Consider the following 23,351-nt stretch of genomic DNA (forward strand, 5'->3'; position numbering starts at 1 on the left):
CCCAAGGTTCCTACAAAATGTATTTAGGCCTTGAAAATGTCATATTGGTGTTTCTTTGTGTAGCATACAGTGATAATTATAGCACAGTAACATGTTTAAAACAATGTTCCCTTGAGAGCTTTGTTTACAGCATAAGACAAGTATAAGAGTTCTAAATTGCACTGGCATGGGGAGCAGTTCACTGCAGCTCTGTTGTATTCATGTAGATGGAATAAAGGGCCCAAAGAGTTAACAGTATTAAACAGGGTTAACCAAGGTTTGGAGCTTGGCCTACAGACACTTTGGTTTTTAGTTTTATAGTAAACATGCACAAAACATATGCCATGATTTAGAAATGTATTAACTAATATTTGTAAAAGATATTTTAAGCATTGTAAACAATACTTAATGCAATTTAAAGTAGACACTGAATGAGTATGCAAAACCTATTAAAAGGTTTTTAAGAGAGTATTATCCTTATTGAATTGGACTACCCATTCGGGGGATTAAGAAGGTAGCTCAAATCTGGTCTGTACCCAATTTTTGTACCAGTACAGACACATCACTTTCAGGTAGGGATGTTAAAATGCATTTACTTAAATAAAGATGTATCTTCTGGAAAATTCTGATAGAGCGGCGGGGGGGGGGGGGGACAACACCACTGGGAGCTGGCTTTTAAGCGAGTTCCCAGCGCATACCGGGAGACTGTGTGTAACCATGTACATGGTTACACTTTCACATCCCTACTTTCAGAAGTGTAATTTTACAGAGGTGCTTATAACAGTAGGGCGTATTTCCCTTCCTGTTTGGAAATAAGTGATACCAGTATATGCACTTGTATACAGGTACAACTGTCCACACTGGGGGAGTTGTGTGTTTTGCGCCATGTGCGTCAGCTATGCTTACAGTTGAAGTGGCACAACCCATTTGTGTAAGTAAGGCCTCCATCTCCATGCTCTCTTCAATCCTCAGTACCTCTGTTGATACTAAAAATAAATATACTCTGTGGAAGGCAGCAGAGGGGGGAGCTACCCAGGAGCTGGAGTGTGGAGGGTGCTGGCTAAAAGCCTGCTCCCACCTCTTCCCCACCCCCGCTGCCTCTGTATGAGTACAAGTTCACATCTCTAATATGAACACCCGTCTCCTAGCAGTTAGTATTTAAGCAGCATAATGCCTTTACATGCATTTATTGCCACTATTTGCTCTTATTAATTTTCAAAATAAGAAAAAATGAGAGAACATTTAGAGGACAATCTTGTATGTAAATCTTTGATTCAGGTTATGACCTTAAGCAGCTACAATACAGACAAAACTCAGTGCACAAAATGTTTAAAGTTCTCTCTCTCTTTCATAAACATAAGTCCATTCAACCAACCCTCATCCCCAAATCCACCACTGGCTTTCAAAACCCAGCCTTCACCAAAAGCTGATAGACCATAACTAAAGGAGATCTATTCCCAGACTTCAGAGACTGAAACTCAGGAAACTGATCTAGGAATAAAGACAGGTAATTCCCAAAAATAAAGAAACAAGCACTCAAAACTTGAGACAGACCCTAAGGCCATTTTGAACCATTATAGAGGCCTTAAAGTGGATGGGGGCCCTTAGGATATATTTACCTTAAGCCCAGGGTCTGTTTTGGATTTGAGCACAAGCCAGTCCTCCCTCCCTCGCTGCTTCCATCCACATACAAACCAGCCTGGTTTAGGTCAGCAAGTGCTCAGAACCCAGACCCCAGTTTGGGAGAAGGGAAATGGGATTTGAGGGGGTTGGGGTCTCTGCTGTGACACAGGTCCAGGTCCTGCCATTCTGTAATAAAGCTGTAGGTCAAGCTACACACTCTGATAGAGGCAGTAGGGGGGAGGGGGCTAAGCGACTAGTCGACTATTTTGTCAACTATCCAATATCTTTCACATTCCTAAATTACATACTAATATAAAAATTATTCATAGAACTGGAAGTCTTTTTATCATTTTACCTCACTTTTAATTCTACTATAATAAATAATACCCACTACCCAGTTCTTACTGCAACATATTACTGGAAAGTAAACAGGACAGCTTTATTTAAAAGCTTCAGAGGAGTAGCCAAGTTAGTCTGTAACAGGAAAAACTTAAAAAAACAACAAATAGTCTAGTAGCACCTTAAATACTAACAAAACATGTAGATAGTATCATGAGCTTTCATGAGCACAACGCACTTCTTCAGATGACAGGTGTTTTGTTAGTCTTTAAGATGCTACTAGCCTGTTAAGTTTTTTCACTCCTGCCCTGGGCCCTCACCACTCCCGAAAGTACCTGGCATGTATAGCAGTGACACCAAGATCTACCCCTCATCCACAAGTCCTGACCGCACAGCCTCCACAGGCCACAGTTCTCTGTTACTGATCAATGGGAGCTGCAGGAGCAGTGTCTGCAGTAACTGCAATAAACTATACAGTATATCCATAAGACTTCTCAGAGAAAACTCAGGGGAAGGTAATAGTTGGAATTCCCAGAATGAGATCAGTAATATCCTGGTAATTTATCCTTCAAATACAAGGTCATTTTCTTCTCTCAGACTGTGGAAACTATTGATTCCAATTAAGCGCTCAGTCTCCTGCAGCAACAGTAGTTAGTGTAATGTCTGGGTCATAGGGTTTCTGAAAATCAGCGCACAATGCAAATTCATCCTTGAAAAACATTTTATTAAAATACTACGTTCTATGTAATACAAATGACTTTTTAAAAAATGTTTGGAAATTTCACAGGTAAGTGCACCAGTAAAGCATATCTGGTTTATTGAATTTAGGTGTAGTACTGTATTTAGCATATGCAGTACTTGCTGCAGAATTCTTATATTCAAGTATTTGGTGCAATATTGTTATATGTGTATAGATCCACAATTAGCTGGTATAAAGATTTCATATATAGCTATGTACATGATATTTGGTGCAACAGCTGCCACCATTACTGGTGTTGGCCCCCTTTCACAATACACATTCAGATGATCTTCTTAAAATGCCCCAAACATAACCCAACCCATTTAAATCCATGCCCAAAGTCTTGTGCAAGCATAAGCCAACCATGGAACCTCACCATAAACACTCAGAAGAAGAATCAGAAGAAACAAGCAACAGCTCCAATTCCATCTCTACTGAAGGAAACCTAATTCCTGGTGCCAGTGTCGAAGAACTAATGTTGGATTCTGATGAAAAACACTATTTGAATTCTACAATCTGTGGAGAGTGGAGCAGGGAGGTGCTCATATCCACCAGTGGTGGCCACCAATGGCCCACTTGTGAGGATGTGGCCCTTCATTCAGTCCAGTACCATTTGTATGGCCAATGTTCCTTTTCTTGTTTCAGTTGGGGTACGTCTAGACTACAGGCTTTTGTCGACAGAAGTTTTGTTGACAGATACTGTCGACAAAACTTCTGTCGACAAAGAGAGTCTACACTACATTCAGTTCTGTCGACAAAGCAAGTTGCTTTGTCGACATGGTAGTGTAGACGCAACGGACAGTTTACATGCAATAACACCTTCTGTTGACAGAAACTCTGTCGACAGAAGGCGTTATGCCTCATAAAATGAGGTTTACCAGCGTCGACAAAACTGCTGAGTTCTGTCGACGTTATGTTGACAGAACTCAGCGGTAGTGTAGATGCAGGTATAGTTTTGTCAACAAAAGTCCACTTTTGTCGACAAAACCCTGTAGTCTAGACACACCCTTGGATTAGGACCACTGAAATATCACACCAGAGGCTTTTATTACAGCTAATTTCTACATACCTGAACCAAACATCTGAACCTCTCATCATCACTCTTTTCAAAAATCAAACATGGTAAAACTATATAATTCAGGGATGTGGTTTGGCTCCAAGTGAAGCACATGCTTAACTTTCAAGTGCCTAAAGTTAAACATGTGTTTGTGCTTTGCTATAGACTTGAGTTCTGATGTAAGACCCCATCACTATGAAAATTTTTCATCAGCAGTCTAGACAAATATACTAGAATATCATATAGCAGGAATAGAAAGGAGGAGGAGGAAGAGGAGGAGGAAAAACAACACTTTAGATTCTGCCCTCTCCTATCTTCAGAAATTAAATTACCATAATTAGAAGAAAGGCACTATTTCATGCTTTCCAGAAAAAGAAGGAAATATAAAAACTTTATTACAGCAGAAGATGAAAACAACCAGAGGAAAATACAGACAATCTGTCTCCTTGACAAATTATTCAGGGCTAAGGAGGACAAAAATAAAACTGTCAGAATCTATTATCTCCTTTTGGGATAACTTACACATGTGCAGAAGTGTAATTAAAGAAATAGGCTATCCTCTTAGTGTGTTCATTTTAAACATCACAGCTTCTATACTCCTTCACTCTGTATTTAAAAAAAATTATAAAGCACTTGTATTTCTGGCAACTTTTATAACAGAATTGCCATAAAAGCCTGAAGCCTTCCATTCATTCAGTCACAGAATACTCCAGGTTGAACCTCTTTGTTTGGAACACTCTAGTCCGGCAACATCCATAGTCCAGCATGATTTAGACAGACGGATGTTCACTTATCATGGGTGTGGCCAAGTTTCCCATGGTCCCATAAAGTTTGTTTATAGCCACCAGTCCTGCCTCTCCTGTTCTGTGCTGTTATTTAGCTTTAATTTACCCCTAAATGTCTTCTAAGAGTCACTAGTAATGCTGCTAGACAATATTGGCCTCCCATGGTTCGGTAAATTCTCTGGTTCAGCACTGGTCAGGTCCCGAGTGTGGTGGTCTAGAGAGGTTCAATCCATAATTCAAACTAGTTTGATCTGGACAATTTTCTCTCTCAAGCAACAACTATTATCCTCATTCATCAAGAAAATGTAATGAAGCCATCTGTCCCACTGCTTGTTCTCTTTCACTTTCCAGTTGCTAGCATCCCAAGACTGTACTTATAACCAGCAATTCAAGAAACAAGAGTGCATATAAAAGTTTTGTGTGTCACTGATCACATTTTTTACCATCAATAATTTACTACATATTATGGTTTCAAAACAAAAATATATTACATAGAGGAGAAACAAAAAAGTAGCATGTCACAGTACGTAGATGATAAAAATTAAACTCTCAACATAATAAGTTTTTGTTGAAAGAACTTGTTTTATTACAAGATAAAAATGTTTATGCAGCATGTTAAATAGATTCCTTAATTTCAACTGTTAACACATTTTAAAATAATCAAAGAATCATAGAAATGTAGGACTGAATTATATTAATTGTAGTTAAGAACCAAAAGTACACATTCTTTCAGTTTACAAGTATTCCATCATCCCATTTCTAAAATACCATAGGAGATCCAAATTCAATTACTCCGTATGCTCAGTATCACATCATAGGCAACTGAAAGACAATTGAGAGCTGGGAAATCAAACTCTTAATTTACATTGGCTGCTGACCATCACCAGAAAGGTCAGTAGCAAACAGTTCATGGAACATATTTTTTCAGTCCAAAAAATTGAAACCAGTTCTAATCACTAAAGGGCCATGCACATTTTAAAAAAAACATACTGTCCTTTATACCGCTGGTTCTCAAATCAGGGGTATGTGTACCTCTGGGGGTATGCAGTGATCTTCAGGTAGGTATATCAACACATCTAGATATTCACCTAGTTTTACAACAGACTATACAAAATGCATTGAAAAAAATCAGTACAAACTACAATTTTATAGTCTATAGATGAAATGTAAGTACAGTATTTGTATTCCAATTGATTTATTTCATAATGCTCTGATAAGAAAGTAAACATTTTGTCTGTAATAGTGTGGTGTGATGCTTGTATTTTTGTGTTTGATTTTCTAAGTATGTACATTTTACATGAGATGAAACTTGGGGGAACACAGGACAAATCAGACTCCTGAAAGGGGTACAAGCAGTATAGAAAGGTACACTCTGACAATGTAAAGGAGGCTTGAAACTTTTACACCTTTATACTACAGTACTGGAGGAATTCACAAAAACAATGGGAACAATTCACTAAGCAGGCAGGCTTCTACATTCTGTTCTGCCTGAGGGAACTGAGCCCACCTCACCCCCACATCCAAAGAAACACCCTGAAGCCCTGCCTGTTCATGCCAAAAGTGCCACAATAGCAAGAGGGACAGATTGATTCTCTCTCTCTCTTTCATACACAAAGGTATGACTGCCAGACTCTCCTCTCCTCCTTCCCCCCCAGTAGTGATTCATGTCTCTACTGGCTGTTCCAGGTGCTGGAACCGACCAGTTTGCACTGCCAGGGAGGGACAGTGGCTTGCTTCCCTATCAGAAGTCATTTTTCTGAGGGGAAACAAAGAAATCTGATGGGCACATGAATTCTGTGCACAAGAAGTGACAATTACCCCAGGAATAAAATTCAAAACAAATGTGTGTGGATCTCAGGACAAGACCAGCATATGACATAACTGGAATATGCCGGCAGAAGCAAATCACAGCTATTATGACACTGATTGTCCTTTATGGATAAGAGAAAATAATTTCAAAAGATGGTACCACAAATTAAAGGAACACCTTCCGAGCATTCTGATCTCTTACGAAAATACTGTCTCCTGAACAATAAAAATGAAGCAGAACAAAAATAAAGAAAGTAGAAAACTTTACGTAGAATTACTTCCCATCTAAAGTTTCATATGGGTAGCCAAGTTAGTCTGCAACTGGAAAAACTTAAAAAAACAACCAATAGTCTAGCAGCACCTTAAAGACTAACAAAACATGTATCACGAGCTTTCGTGGGCACAACCCACTTCTTCTGATTAATGGAGTATTAAAAGTCCAGTTCCAAAATAAATAGGGGATGTAGAGGGGGAGGGAGGAGAAAGGGGAAAAAATAGCGAATCCTATCCAGCTTGTGTCTATCTTGGTACATGTTAGTCTTCTGAGAAACAGAAACTGAAAGTCCAGAACTTTCAAGCAGCAAGAGTTGGTTTTAGATTGGACAGATTAGAGTCATTGATACATTTTATGAAACTAAGTGTCTAGTGTGAGACTAGGTGTAGCATGTTTGCGATGAGTTTTAATTGTAATTTTTTAATACGAAATTTAGCATTTTATTGATGGTTTTTAATTTTTTTAAAAAAATCTGATTTTTTAAAATTTAAATAAGATTTTTTAATTTTTTTAATCATTGGTTTTATCCATCCTGTTAGAAATATGGAACGAATGCCATATGAGGAGAGACGAATAAGACACGGACTTTTCAGCTTGAAAAAGAGAAAAAGAGATGTGACAAAGGAAGAGGAGATAAGATAGAAGTCTATGAACTCATGATTGGTGTGATAAGGAAGCATTATTTAGTCCTCATAATACAAGAACTGGGGAGAGGGGGGAGCAAAGAAAACAATAGGTATAAGGTTTAAAACAAATAAAACAAATAAAAGGAACTATTTTTCATAGCAGCGCACAACCTGTAGAACATCCTTGCTAGAGGATGTTGTGAAGATCTGTTTTCCCAATGGAATGATTGTTGTTCTTGAAAAAGGAGATCCTCTACCATTTAGGGAATCCCCCAGGAATACAGCCATGAAACTTCTGTCTTAACAAAGTCACCATGAAGCAGGAAGCTAATGTATTTAGAAGGAGATTTCTCCCATTTCTTCAGAACGTGTTTGACCTTACCCTGATCATGTCTTTGTTTGAATGAGTCTTTGGGTCTGACCTCTAAAGACGCAGAGCAGGAACTCTACCTACACTAGAGCAGAAATTCTGGCAAAGCCTGGGACATTGGGAGGTTCCATCTCAAATTATGAGCAGAACTGGAGAAGTGGCCAGACAATGCTGTACCTTTTACCCTTAGTTCAGAGCCTGAGGATATGCAAGAACATGGCACAGACCAACAGATATGGCCAATGAAAAACCTTCTGGTCTCAGACACAAGGAGTACATGTGCGCACACAATGAATTAGGGATCTTAAAATGTGTTTAAGCAAACACATTACCGCTGGAAAAAAATTCAGTGGTTACACAGTTACACTAGGGAGGGGGGAGAACTCAGCAGTTTATCGTATACACGGTTACATTTTCACATCCTTACAATGAATACCTATAGAGACCATTATGAAGAGAGTGACTTTGAAATATCAAGTCAAATAACTGTCACCTCTGGCATGACCTTCCTGCACTCTCAGGCATGTCCTACATACAGAGGACTGTGAGGGCATCCCTGCAGGGAATTCTTATTGCTATCTATTCTTGTGCTGGGAGAACCCTCTGTGGTTAGAACTGGGACTTTTATAGCCCCTTTACAGTGGATAAGCTCCCACAATGCCAAAAACAATTAAGAAGCCATTAGACCCAAGTCACTGAGATTAATAAATCTATACTCATTAGTCCCAGTCGTACTGGAGGGATGTGGCGTTGACAGAGTGAGAACAACAAAAGATCATGTGTAAGCCATATAAATCCTGATGTATCAACGTCAACAAGTCATCTGATTAAAAAAATGAGGGAGGGAATTTTTTGCACTCATATTATTTTTGTTGCCTTCCCACTTCACTGACTTCAATGTTGTTAATTTTGATTTGAACTGCGCAGAGTAAAAGAGAACCAAGCCCTTGAACTACCATTTTAACAGAAAAAGTTTCTATCATTTTCATTCACATTTATCAGAAAATTCAGTACACCTGAAATCAGATAAAGCATAGAAAACATCATTTACATTCAGATGCTGGTTGAATTATATATTTCACTTGCCTACTGCAGCACTGAAAACTAAAGGGAAGTGCAATGCAATTACGTGTGAAGGAATATAGACACAAAATGACAGGCATCAACCAAAATCTGTGACACAGTAGATTTATAAGGTTACATTTCATATAGTGTAATTAGATAGTGAATTCCTTAAGGCAAAAAGAACCTACCTTCTTATTTGAGGTATATTAGCAGAACAGAATCCTGATTATAATTGGTCAATAGCTGTTACCTCAAAGTAGTTAATATTTGATCATCAATTTGAAATTTTTGACCTATTTTGGTGTAAAATAGAAAGCTTGTCTCTTTCACAAACACAAGTTGGTTGAATAAAAGATATGATCTCACCCACCCTGTCTCTGTAATATCCCAAGACCAACACGGCTCCACCATTGTATATATCTTTGGCAATCAATTTCTCAATTCAATAACAATACCTTCTATAATAAGGCCATTTGCCAGTCAGTCTTTCCTCCACATTTGGATTATATAACCTTTAAACAAAGCTGTGCTGGATTGTTGGAAACTCTGGAAAGGAGCAAACTAAATTTAACAGGTTTTAGAAATTTGTGTCTCGGCCATTTAACAATACAACGGCAGAACCAGTGTAACAACCATATAGTAAGATTTACACTACCATATATTTTAGCAAACAAGTCTACAACTAGAAGAGTTTGCTGCTGAAAGCACCAGTGGAAGCTGCATCCTTTAAACACTAGCTTCTTCCCACACACCACACAAGTGAGGTAAGGGATTGGGGTGCAGGCAACGGTGTGGGGTCTGAGGAGGAGTTTGGGTGAAGGAAGGGGTTGTGACCTGGGTCAGGGCATTGTGGTGCAGGAGAGGATTCTCGCCTGGTAGAGGGGTGCAGGAAGGAGTACAGATGCTGGAAGGGAGCTGTGACGTGGGATAAGGGGGTGCAGAGGATTTGTATGGTGACCTGGGGGAGGGAATTGGGGTGTAGGAGGGACAGGGGTGCCAGAGGCAGGCTCTGGCTGGGAAACACTTACCTAAACTTCTCCTGGCCAGCAGCCCTGCAGCACCCCCAAGGCACACTGGGCTCCGTGCCTGCTGCAGCCCTAGACTGCTTAACACTGCAGGCTGTTCTCTCCATGTTGCTCTCAACTCCAGGAGAGGGAAGAGGCTTGTGCTGCAAGTCCTGGTTGTTCCTGGCCAATAGGAGCTCAGGATTGGGCTGGGGACAAGAAGATCACACACAGCCTGCCCCCAAGCAGAGAGGCACACACAGCAGCCCAGCGCTTACAATAACAGCTTCTGTGTGCCTGAGGGTCCCAACAGGGTGGTCCACAGGCAGATCTGGTGGCTTGGTGGGGAGAATCCAGCCCATGAGATCTATCTTGCCCAACTCTAGTTTAGAATGTGTTTATAAAGAGTATCAAATCAAGACTACAGTGGCATTATGGAAGACATTTTTATCAGAACAAGAACTCCAGTAACAAAGGATTTGGAGGTTTTAATATGTAATGTTGCTCCTAGAGAATTATATTTTTTATATGCTTAAAAATATATATTAACATTAACATCCAAAAAATAGTCCTGATTGTAATGTACAACCAATTCCAAATGGCAAAATCATACAGCAAAAATACGTGGGGAAAAATAATATACAAGTACAGGAAGAGTCAAAGAATGAAGAGACAGAGAAAGGAAAACTTCTTTCACCAAAGCTAAAGAATGTAACAGTCCAAGATACAATGTTGTACCAATAAAAGCAAGCAGGATCTTATGAGGGGGATAAGGCAAAAAGCCACATTTATTGTAAAGATAATAATAAAGAATAAAGAAAAGATAAAAGCAAACAACGTTGTTTAACTACTTATTCCTATCACTACTTAACCCTTATACACTTTATTTATATATATATATATATATATATATATATATATATATATATATATATATATATATATATATATAACATTCATTCAATCATTCATCCAAGTTCTGTGTACTTGTTATAGTTACCAGCCTGGAAGTTGCTTGTGACAGAATACTGGCCAGGTATTCTGTACACAAGCGATGGTAGTGGGGAGCGAAGTCCTGATCAGATGCGTATCTGAAGCTCCTGGTGGGCTGCCAGCAGAACCTTGGACTCTGACTCCATAGTCTTTTAGTCCAGTTCTTATAGGAATTTCTTCCTATTCCCGTCTATGAGAATTGCATCATGCTGATGTCTCCAGGGTGGCTGTCAGGTGCTCGTCAGTGATCTCATAGGGTGGACCTCCAGTACTTGGTTTTCTCCACTTGACACTTTTTGGTTGCACTGGCACCTGACACCTTCTTCAGCCCTTTGTTGCTGCATTCTCAGGCTGGCACCTCTCAAAACCATTCATTCATCGTCCAAGCACTCTCTCTCTTACATACATTCCCTAATTAATGTTTCCCATATAGTATTTTGTATAATAATAACTTTACATATACAAGAGTTGTAGTTTCAAAAAGTCACAAGTTTCTGGGTGGCATTTCTTAAAACATTCTCTCTCTGAGTGCTGAGTTAGTTACTGTTATAGTTATAACAATGCCCTTAGTCAATTACAGGGCTTGGCTCCCAGAGCAGAGTTAGTGGCTTGACAATGCATTGTTACAATGTATCGCTGCAATGTCAATTTCAAGCAGCCCCTTGCAAAAGCTTGAGCCTGGGACACAGAGAGGGGAGCTGTTTCTGGTTACATAGTAATAAATCTAAACATTTAACAATCTTAAATAATAATAATAAAAAATCTAAACACTTATCAAGCTTGATAGCACAATCTAAACACTTTAACAAGAATAAATCTAAACACTTATATCCTTCTTCTACTTAAACTTATACTACTTAGACTTTTAGTTGTGGGGAACAAATTATGGGGAGTCACTTCCACTTGGGGGAATCATTTTTAATACGTTAATATGTTATCCCTACAACAGAAGTGCTTTTAATGGTACTGATTTATTCTATGATTTATTCAGCTGCCCTTTCCCCCACTGCTACACATCTCCTGCCCTTTGCCTTGGAGCTGCGCCTACTCGCAAGCCTCTTGGGAAGGAAAAGGAGGGAGTGCTGATGCCAGGGTGTCCCCCTCCCACCTGTACTCTATCTCCACAGAACAGATGGGCAGGACACACGGCTTGGGCATGGATGGAGTTTGCTGGCTGCTTTTCAGAGTGGTGCAGGGCCAGGGCAGGGGTGAGCCTGCCTTAGCCTCACTGCACCACCACCCAGGAGCCACCTGAGGTAAGTAGTGTCCAGCTGGATCCAGAAACCCAAACCTCTGCCCCAATCATGAACCCCCTTCTGCACCCCAAGTCCCTGCCCCAGGCTCAGCTCACAGCCCCTCTCACACTCCAAATCAATTAGCCCAAGACCACAGCCTGTGTTCCAACCCTCTGCCCCTGCCTGGTAAAAGGGAGGAAGAATGGGGGGAGGGAGGGAAGACGGATTGACCAGGGGCAGAGCCTCAGAGAACGGGCACAAAGGAGGTGGGGCAAGAGTATTTGGGTCTGAGGTAGATCCTGGATTGCATTTAAATTCAAAAAGTGATCACTTTTGGAGACCACTGCCCTATGGCCTACTGATCCTCCACTACTATTTCAGCACCCACGGGTCACTGGCAGATGGTGCAAGTTTATGGGGAGGATCATCCCAGCACAAAGTGGTCTCAGGATCGGGGACACCAAAGTACGTTTTATGGCATCTTTGCATTCCATTGCTCCCCTGCATATAGTTTGGCAGGGTACCAAGATCTAGCTTTTTACTTTGCCTCCCAGGGAAGAAATGTCTTTATCTGGATAAGAGATTATAATGAAAAACAATTATCTCTGCTAGAGTGCACATGTACTGGACAGTTACTGAAGCATAACTACAGATTCTTCCAGTTATGCAACTCTGACCTTTGATTGTTACTGGGAGATTGACTTGCATAATCATTTCTATGGTGGTTTCTCAATTATACTGAAAACATGCACATTTCTCTGCTAGGACTGATTTTACTATGAATTTTCAAAATGTTTGACAGCAACAAAAACAAACATTTCATTCCCTTCAATAGAAACAGTATGATTTCAAAAGTGTACATGATAAATTCCCCAAAAGAGAAAAAGAAAAAGGGGTTGTAAAGAGCCCAGGAGTCTAGTAAAAACAATGAAAACCTTTTTGATTCATTTATCTTCTTCCTCTCTTCCCCAACACACATATCAGAAAGGTTGGTATCTGCACTTCCCAAAGTCAGGGAAGTATATTTTTGTTTACATTGCTTATACTATAAGAATTCAAATATATCTTCTCAATTTCATTTCAGAACATGATGTAAACAGAAAACAATTCTATTTCTATTGGACACAAAAACCTTGAAAGGATCAGGAATAAAAGAAAGGCAATAAGGAAAATAAGACTAGAGAGCAAGACAGCTTTGTTTAAACATTATGTTTCAGCAGACTGATAGACCACTGTGATTTGTGTAAAATGATTTGTTTAAAAGTTGAATATTTTGTTAAAATATCATACAGTAACTTGATTTTCTCAATGCAATAAATATACCATGAAGCTAAGGACTTAAGGGAATGTGAAGATTTAAGTCTCTGTGTTTATTTAGTCCAGGATCTGGCTACTATCTTATTCCAGGAAGTACTCAAATTATGACACGGTAATACCTTACAAAAAGCTGTAGCATAAAAATTAATCTAAGTACTTTAAGGACAAAATTTTGTGATACTAAAGAGAGAAAAGTGAAACAGTGAATTAATCTTAATTTTGCTCAAATGAAATTAATAGACAGTGAGTTAAAACAAACAGAAGCATTTTTTCACACAATGTAAAGTCAACATGTGAAGCTCTTTTATCAGAGGATGTTGTGAAGATCAAGACTATAACAGGATAAAAAGAACTAGATAAGTTCATGAAGGATCTGTCCACCAATGGCTATTAGCCAGGATGGGCAGGGATAGGTTATGGGGCTAAACGAACCTTTTGTCTAACCTTGTACGGCCATTCTTATGTTCATCGGATTACAAGAGTAGGGTGAAATTTTGAAATGCACACACTCTGTGGAAAAATTATTAATGAACAAAGTCTGAATTAGTGGCATCACTCAACCCCTTAAAGAATAAATTCCTAGATAATATCACTCTGAGAACAACAGATCCTAAATTCTGCTTTTCCCCATCTCCTGTAATTGATCTCATCATTATTTGGCTAGATGTGCATTTTCTCAGAACGCACTGTATTTGTTAACCAGTATCAAAAGGAGAAACAAAAATGAATTGTAATATCTAAATAGCCAGACTTCACGGCAATTAGAAATTCTTCATTAAAACTAATGGGCATAGTCTTAACTCAAGCTGTAGTGACAGCTGCAAAGCAAAGGGACAGAGCAGGACCAGGGGAAGGGATGGGGTGGAGCAGAGGCAGAATGAGGGCAAGTGGTTGCCTCAGGCTCTGCGCCTGGGGCACCGGGACATGTCTCAGGCCCTGTACCCCCTTCGGGACAGCCCTGCCTGCCCAGAATACTGATGGGGTTCACAGTAAAACCTTGAAATGACCTCTTAAACAAAACCCAGATTGCTGGTATGGGCAATTGTTTCTTCTGTTTCAAGGTCCTCACTTTTAGAATCCCATAGGGCTCTATCATGTGTCTCCTGAGTATCATCCAACATCTATATGAAGCCATTGGGAATGGAGGGTTGAACTACCACATTAAAAATAGCAATGAACTACACATAAATAAAGGCTCCATTAAAGGTTTTATTTTAAAAGTGGTCTTCAGATTTTATAAGAATTAGAATACCAAAAGCAAATTATCTGTATTTGTGTTACACAGAATATTACAGACATGCTGATTCTGTCTAACATCTATTGGAATAACCACAAATATTCTTTATTAATTTTCTATATAAAAATAATGAAAGAAAGGTAAATATCATTAGAAACTTTGCTAAAAAAACATCAAGGTGACACAGCCTTAGTATCTATCGCCCTACCCTACGTATCCACTATACATAATTTAAAGCACAATTCTAAACAGTGTTATAATTTTAAGAAGTGCTGTCTTTGTTGAACGTTAACTGTGTAATTGATTTATCTAAAACTTAAAAGGTATGTTACCCATGCTGAACACATTAAATGATCTATCTGTTTGACTTAAGGGTCAGCTCCTTTCTGCTCTAGACACACAAATTACAGACATAGCAAATAGAAAGTAGCATAATTATGTATTAAGTATCTATGTACTGTCTGTACAAGTTTCTCTAGAGTAGATACTGATTATGAAGAGTTTATGTTTGCTCTTTCAATCCATGCAATAAATCCCACATTATACCATTATAGTTTAGAAAATCAACTGACCTGAGTTCATCCAAGCCACACACATAAAAGAAAATACCATGTACCTACTTGAAAGGGAAAAGCTTCCAGAGTCTACTTTTATAAACAACGTCAAACATTAAACAGAAATATGAGCCTAAAACCACACACTTTCACAAAGGAATTCCTATTTGTTTTCAGGCTTTTATTCTTTTAATGAGTAGGAAATTAAATCAGAGCATATATATTTTATTAACAGGGAGGATCCATAACAATCTGTGCTCTCCAGAAGCCAGAAATATAAAGTTCAAATTGGGTCAGAAATATATAGTTACACCTTTTGAAACAATTATACCTTTCGCAGAGATCTATCCACCAGATGGGCTACCACAAAAACTGCAAATGTGACTCCACAATATGGAATATGATCTGACAGGCATTATTTGTTCCTTAAATGTCATTTTATTACACTGATCATGCCACTTAAAAATTTAAAGTGCTGGAGAAATCACATATTGAACTTAATTATATACATTACATTCTTCAGGCATTCCTCATGAGGTAAATTCACAACCCATCGTGCCTAAAATGTCTTCTCTTCCTCAGGAAAAAAAGATTAGAAACCAGATGTTCTACACTGATATTTCACCATAACGTAAAATATTTAATACAGTAATATTTGTCTGATCTTATGATGGTCAGAAAATTGCTTTAAAGCCAGCTTTCCTAAGAGAACATCTCCATGTATTTTTAAAATGAACAAGGCTTTTGAAGCTAGCAAAGCCCTTATGTTTTGCAGTGTCCAAATATGGCCCTGGACTGTGCGGGCTGCAGCAGAAGGGGCCTCCAGGGCTGGCCCCGGACTGTGTCAGCAGCAGGGCCTCCAGGGCTGTCCCAGACTGCTGTAGCCACCCTGTCCCAGGCTGCCCCAGGAGGCCACAGGCCTTGGCAGCGGGGCCTCTGGGGCAGCATGGCTACAGCAGTTTCTGAAATAGGACCCTAAGCCAGGTAAGTATTCCCTCTCCTGTCCAGACCCCCCACCTCAATGCCTTTCACTCCCCTCCCCTCTGCCAAGACCCACACCCCAACCTTGCTCTGACACCCTCCCTTATTCCTGCACTCTCCTTCCTGGCCAGACATCCTATCCCCATCTTGCTCCTACACCCACTGTCGCTCCTGGTTACAACCTTCACACTCCCTTGCTCCTGCTCCCTTCACCTGGCCAGATACCCTACTCCCAGCCTGCTTCTGGACTCTACCTCCTACCCCAACCTTGAAACCTCTCTTCTTTCTGCACCCTACCTCCCTCCCAGATCCTGAACCCCATCCCTATCTTACTCACTGGCAGCCCCGTCTTGCACACTGAACCCCTCATTTTTGTCCATACCTAGAGCCTAAGGGGGTCCATAAAATATATTAACTCCAGAACCCCAGAAAAGTAAATCTGGCCTATGAGAAATCCTGAACCTCAGTCCTCTCTGTCCCTTTCTGCTAGCCCTGTGGGGCTGGAGCGCCAGAGGAGTGAGATGTCTCAGTTGGGGGCCACATTAGTGAGGGTTGGGGGTTGCTAGAGGAGTTTTTTTGCTTCTTACTTGTGTGGTCCCCAACTGTTTCTTCTGTGGGTCAGTGACGCCCAGCCCAAAAAAGGTTCTCCACCCCTACCATAAAAAAAAGAAAACATTGAAACCTTTGGTGTTGGACATCATATTTTACTTTATTTAAAATTAAGTTTGATAAACTAACATGAGAAAGTTAAATTTAAATTAATATGGTCACTATACCAGGCCTGCCTCTGTTCCCGCTCCTCCCAGCACACAGATAGATCTGTGAATAAGTTAAATCTTGGCATGCCACTTCTGAAAGGTTGTGGGCCCCTGCTTTAGCTTCTGGTGAAAACTTGGAGAATAAGAATGATCTTTCTCTTTAGAGTTCTAGTTTGAATGGCAGCAAGGAAGACTTTCAGAGGGATAACAGAGGGAAAATTAGCATTTAGAAAGCTCATCTCAGCTGATACAGAAGTATTACTTCAAGCAACACAGCTGAGTTAAAGAAGAGAGAAGACAACTGAGAAAGTGAAGACTAGTAACTGTTGCCTGCCTTGAACAAAACAGAAGAATAAACCATGAGTCCAAACCAGTGGTACAAGTAGACTGGTATGGACTGGTTAAATGGCACCAGCAAGTTATTTTAGCTGGTAGAGCACACTAAAAAGACTCCCTACCTACCACCGCCAGACCAGGGCTGAGCATTCTGCTCCTTTTCCTGCTGCCCCTCCCAACAGGGAAAAGAGCACAATTGCCAGCCCCGCTTCCCCAGCTCTGTACACAGAGATCTTCAAGTCACCAGGGCCCGATGAAACGCATCCTAGAGATCATAAAACGAGCTGACTGAGAAGGTCTTAGCTAGGGATGTGAATGGTAAGCCTCACCCTTAACAGGGGACGCTTATTGGTCCAGTAGGGGCTGAAACAGCTCCTCACTCTGGGCAGGGAGCTCCAGCCCTGCAGGGCCTGCTGAAACACCCATTGTCCACAGCCGGGAGAGGAGAGAATCCATTGCCATCCATCTCCATTTAACCAGTTAAATATCACGTTTACCTAGTTAACCTATTAAACAGGATTTTACAACCCTTAAAAGCCATTAGCTTGTGGCCCATCTTTGAAAAAGTCATGGAAGATGGGAGAGATTTCAGAAAAGGGCAAATATAGTGCCCATCTATAAAAAAGGGAAATAAGGACAACCCAGAAACTTCAGACAAGTCAGCTTAACTTCTGTGCCAGGAGAAATAATGGAGAAAATAATTAAGGAATCCATCTGCAGACACCTGGAAGATAGTAGGGGGAGAGAGCTGAACCTGGCCTTGGCCGGGAAGAGGGAGGGGCTAGGGTTAGGCCGTGGCAGGGAGGTGCATGTGGGGGGGAGAGTAAGGATTTGGGTTGGCACAGTTGAAGAGGGGAGGGAGATGGGGCCTGGACTGTTGTGGCAGCGGTGTGGGGGAGGGAGCAGGGGTCCAGGCTGGTGAGGCGGGGGAGGGGAAGGGGAGGAAGGGCCCTGGGCTGTCACAGCTGCAACCCAGACCTCCCTGGTGGCTAGGGGGAAAGCCAAGGTTGCCTACCCCGCACGAGAGGCTGATTGGTGAGCATAGCGAGCAGGGGGCACAGTCCCCTAATTTTCCTTAATGTCTGATGATAGGACAAGAAGCAATGGTCTTAAATTGCAGGACCGGAAGTTAAGTTGGACATTAGGATAAACTTCCTAACTGTCAGGTGGTTAAACACTGGAATGAACTGGGTGGAAGGTTCTGGAATCTCTATCATTGGAGCTATTTAAGAGCAGATCAGATAAACATCAGGGATGAGATAGATGGTGCTTGATCCCGCCAGGAAGGCAGTGATCTGTCATGGCCCCTTTCACTTCTAGGGTACGTCTAGACTACATGCCTCTGTCGCCAGAGGCATGTAGATTAGGCTACCCGACATAGTAAAATGAAGCGGCGATTTAAATAATCGCCGCTTCATTTAAATTTACATGGCTGCCGCGCTGAGCCGACAAACAGCTGATCAGCTGTCTGTCGGCTCAGCGCGATAGTCGTCGACATCCACGCGTCCAGACTATCGCGCTGAGCCGACAGACAGCTGATCAGCTGTTTGTCGGCTCAGCGCGGCAGCCATGTAAATTTAAATGAAGCGGCGATTATTTAAATCGCCGCTTCATTTTACTATGTCGGGTAGCCTAATCTACATGCCTCTGGTGACAGAGGCATGTAGTCTAGACGTACCCCTAGTGTTCTACGAGTCTATGATTCTGTACTAAAACAGTAAAGACAAACCTTAAGAATACGATAGTAATCTCACAAGGGGTTTAATTTTATTTTCTGGCTGACTAGCCACATACTGCTGATAAAAAATGAAAAGGCAGACAAAGATTGTGGAGCCAAAATAGTTTTAAATACTTGTTTTGGGAATAATCACCAGCACAACATATGGATTAGAAATAAAAATACATATGATTTTTCAATTAGATCTCTTTAAGATGTGCTCAAACATTATAGTTTTTAAAAAAAATTATACTCTGTGTACAGATCTATTTTCTATGCATTTGTAAGGGAGAAGGGTATAGAGAAAAATCTTTCATTTCTCCATGAAAGGCATTTCTTCCCAGAGGCTTGGTTAACGCAAAAGGAAACGTATCAGGAGTCTTTACTGAAAAAAAGATTAACACATTCCACTGGCAGAAGAAACAGAAAAAGCAATTCAATCTGAGCAATTAAACTCATTTCTTTTGTGAAGCTTATGAGATGGCTAAAATCTCTTTTTCAACACTACTGCCTATTTTACTAATTGTCAACATAAATTGCAATGAAGTACACAATGTATTTAACAAAAAGACCTTGTGAAAGGAGATACTTAAAACTTCATATGTCTCATGAGGATTAACACTTAGATTCATAGAAGTGAAGTATTTCTTGAATTAAGAACATAAATACAAGAGTATATACTTTTTATGATAACCGATCATCATCTACAGTACACTGACATTTTCATGATTGTTAGCAACAAGTTTCCTGTTCACAAGAAATTATATGTATTCCCAATCAAGTTTTACAATGATGATTTAGTTATGGTTAAAGTCTGAAACCTCTTTTAAAAAGTTTATTTTTTCAAGTCAACAAACTAAATTTGGCATCAGAATTTAGCTCTCAAGTTCAGAATATTACCAACTCAAAAAAAAAAAAAAACCCCAAAAGACTGGAGTAAGAGAGATAGGGAGGGGGAAAAAAAGTGTTTATTTTTGCCTCTCTAAAAAACAACAAAGTCATGTCTTCTCAAACATTCTACTCCATATTGCCTTGTAAAATAAATATTTTTCCTTTCCAACTCATATCTTTACAATGTTTCAGAGTTGTGCTACTCTAGTTTAATAAACAAATGCATTAGAAAATAATGTTTGCTATACTAATGTTCCCAGCTTGAGGTAAAGTAATTTAAATAGCAAATGCTTATAAAAAATGCATACATCTTCCTCATTTAACCATGTTTATTTAAATAAGAAGGAATTCAGAATAAAGGTTATTATTTCAGCCTTAAGACATGCAATTGGGTTAAGTTTAGTGAAAAGACCTGCCTTTAGTGAATGATCTTGTGTAGCATATGCACAGTGACCTGCCTAAGAAGGATGGAGTGAGAGACTAATTCAACTAACTGCATTTATCAGCTTATATACCCTTTGCCTTTATTTAAGCACTGTTTTCATGTTAAATTTACTACACTAAAGATGCATTGATCCTTTGCATGTGATAGGGGAAAAACAATGTTAGGAGTTTATAACATACCGTAAAGTCGCGAGTATAATGCACATTTTTTTCCGTATTTTTAGAGTCAATGACTGGGTGCGCATTATCTATAGGAGTTATTTTTTTAAAGTTTTCATTTGGCAGTTCTGCGTCAATTAATTACTGGACACTGGAGGTTAAGTTGAATTTTATTAGCATAGACAAGCAATCATATACACTTTCAAAAAAGTAAGTAAAAGTAAGGAAATCAACACAATAGCTCAAACACGCAAATATGTTAACTGATCTTCTACTCATCTTCGAAGCCCTCGAATTCACTGTTGTTAGAATCACCCTCGAACAGACGAGCAATATCTTCCAGGGTATAGCCCTTGACATCTTCATCCACGTAATACAAGTAATTGTAATCTTCGTATAATTCATCCTCGGCCGATTCATCATCACTCGGATCCATCCACAGGGCATCATCCTCACCGCCATCCATAGCATCAGAGATGCTGCATTTCAGAAACCCCTTCTTTATGATGGCAGGATCAAATTCAAGCCAGACATCTGCTATCCACCGGGTAACGTCTTGCAGCGTCGGAGTTTGCATATGTCCACCTGCAGTAAATGTATGTTCACCTTCCAACAACCAGGTGTTCCATTTCCTGAGTAGTGCATCTTTCATTGGCTTGTTAACTGTCATGTCAAGCAGCTGCAACATTTTGGTCATTCCACCAGGAATAATTGCCACGTCTGTTTTGTCCCGCTGAAGCCTTTTCTTGATGGATGACATACGATGACAACGAAATGCATCCAAAACTATTACAGACCGCTTTCTCATAAGTCCACCCAGCCACTTCGCTCAAACCGTCTGTAGCCAATCAAGCATAAAAGCTTAGTCAATCCAGCCTTTAGGGTGAACACGCACGTGAACAGTGTTCGGGAATATAACATTCTTTGGCATTGTCTTGAGCTTGAAGACAATATAAGGAGGCAGCTTCATTCCGTCGGCCATGCAAGCGAGTGTTACGGTGAACCTCAACTTTTCATGCCTTGTGATAGCAATTGAGACGGTCTTGGCACCTTTAAAAGTGTCTGATCTGCATTATCGATTAAGGAAAGGTCATACCTGTGCTCCTTGCATAGTGTTATGATAAACTTTTGTTTATGATAAATAACTCATGGTATCACAAAGAAAGCATCGAAACGCCGTGCATTATATACTCGTGTGCTCACATGCCATCGACCAGCAATACAAAAGGGCAGGAAATACAGCAAATTCGGTGTGCACATTATACATAGGTGTTCAGTTTTTTCCATGATTTTGACACAGCAAAGTTAGGGTGCGCATTATACTCGCGATTTTACGGTAATACACTTCATGAAATAAAGAAGCACTAGTTATTTATACAGTTTTCTCCTTCGTCCCTCTATCTCAATCCTCTTATAGAAGTTTAAAAACATACCGAGAATGAGATTTTTTTTTTGAGAAAATAGTAAGTCCATCTTTTTTGGACCACACTGTAAACTCTGAAGAACTTGGTATTATCTTAACAACTGTAGTGAATCAAGTGGTGGTTTGTTTTTTTTTTTTTTAAGAACTCAAAGGGAAAAAGCAATCTTCAAATTTAACTTTTACTCAATAGTGTGATACATAGATTCCAAGGCAAGAAGAGGCCGCTGTGACCATTTAGTCTGACTGCCTGCACAAAACAGGCTATTGAACTTCCCCAAAATAATTCCTAGAATATGTTTTACAAAAAAAAAATTCAATCTTAATTTGAAAATTATAAATGATAGTGAATCCACCCCAACCTTTAATAAATTGTTCCAATGGCTAATTACTGTCAATGTTAAAAAATTAGGCCCTATTTCTAGTTTCATCTTCTAGCCATAGGATCATGTTATACACCTTTTTCTGCTTGAAGAACCTATTAAATATCTGTTCCCTACATTGGAACTTATACTGTTATCAAGTCACCCCTGTATCCTCTCTCTGTTAAACTAAACAGATTGAGCTCTTTCAGTCTGTCACTCGACGCCATATTTTCTAATTCCTTTAAACATTCACACGTCTCCCTCTGAATCCTCTCAAATTTATCGCCATCCTTCTTTAATTGTATGCATCAGAAGCAGGCACAATATTCCAGAAATGATCACACCAGTGGCACATACAGATTCCCTTCCTTATGTATCCCTGGATTGTATTATCTCCTTCGGACACAGCATCACACTGGGAGCTCATGTTCAACTGATTATCCATCACAACTTTTTCAGAATCACTGCTTTCCAGCATAGGCCTGTAAGTATGGACTATATGGGTACGTCTAGACTACAGGCTTTTGTCGACAGAAGTTTTGTCGACAGATACTGTCGACAAAGCTTCTGTCGACAAAGAGCGTCTACACTACATTCAGTTCTGTCAACAAAGCAAGCTGCTTTGTCGACATGGTAGTGTAGATGCAAAGGACAGTTTACATGCAATAACACCTTCTGTCGACAGAAGGCGTTATGCCTCGTAAAATGAGGTTTACAAGCATCGACAAAACTGCTGAGTTCTGTCGACATTATGTCGACAGAACTCAGCGGTAGTGTAGACGCAGGTATAGTTTTGTCGATAAAAGTGGACTTTTGTCGACAAAACCCTGTAGTCTAGACATACCCTATGGGTTTACATGCTTAGCTGTTCTATGTAATCTCATTCTGCGGTTTTTGAAATTTTTCAGTTTTGTAATGTGTTTTTGTAATAATATCAACATGCAAAGACACAGATATATCCGATAGCAAAGAGGTCTAATCTACCAAAGACCATAACAAGAGTCAAAGCTGAAACTAGACAAATTCAAGCTAGAAATAAGGGACAATTTTTTTTGACAATGAGAATAATTAACTACTGGAACACAATTTCCATTATTTGAATCTTTAAATTAGGCCTGAATATTTTTCTAAAAGTCATTCATTCGGTCATCCACAATTACTGAGCTTGAGTCACAAACCCCTTATGTCACTCAAAAATCTGTTTCTCATATGCTATGTTGTGTCAGACATCTGGCAATAGTAGACACACCACAAACCTTCACCCACCTCTTATG

The 23,351-nt window shown here is 39.8% G+C and overlaps 1 protein-coding gene across 3 annotated transcripts in view; it reads right to left on the bottom strand.

Annotated features, from left to right (window-relative positions):
* LOC102448748 (semaphorin-4D) overlaps positions 1-23,351 on the bottom strand; it is a 121,718-nt gene that overhangs the window by 65,007 nt on the left and 33,360 nt on the right. Inside the window, exon 1 of one of the 3 annotated variants that reach the window (XM_075931884.2) lies at positions 9,695-9,719. The exons of the other annotated variants lie outside the window; for them this stretch is intronic. The gene's annotated coding sequence lies outside the window, so the exon portion shown is untranslated. Of the gene's footprint in view, positions 1-9,694; positions 9,720-23,351 lie in introns of those variants that run through there. 3 annotated transcript variants of the gene reach the window in all.

This window comes from Pelodiscus sinensis, chromosome 6 (assembly GCF_052426305.1).
Source record: "Pelodiscus sinensis isolate ZL-2025 chromosome 6, ASM5242630v1, whole genome shotgun sequence".
NCBI lineage: Eukaryota > Metazoa > Chordata > Testudines > Trionychidae > Pelodiscus > Pelodiscus sinensis.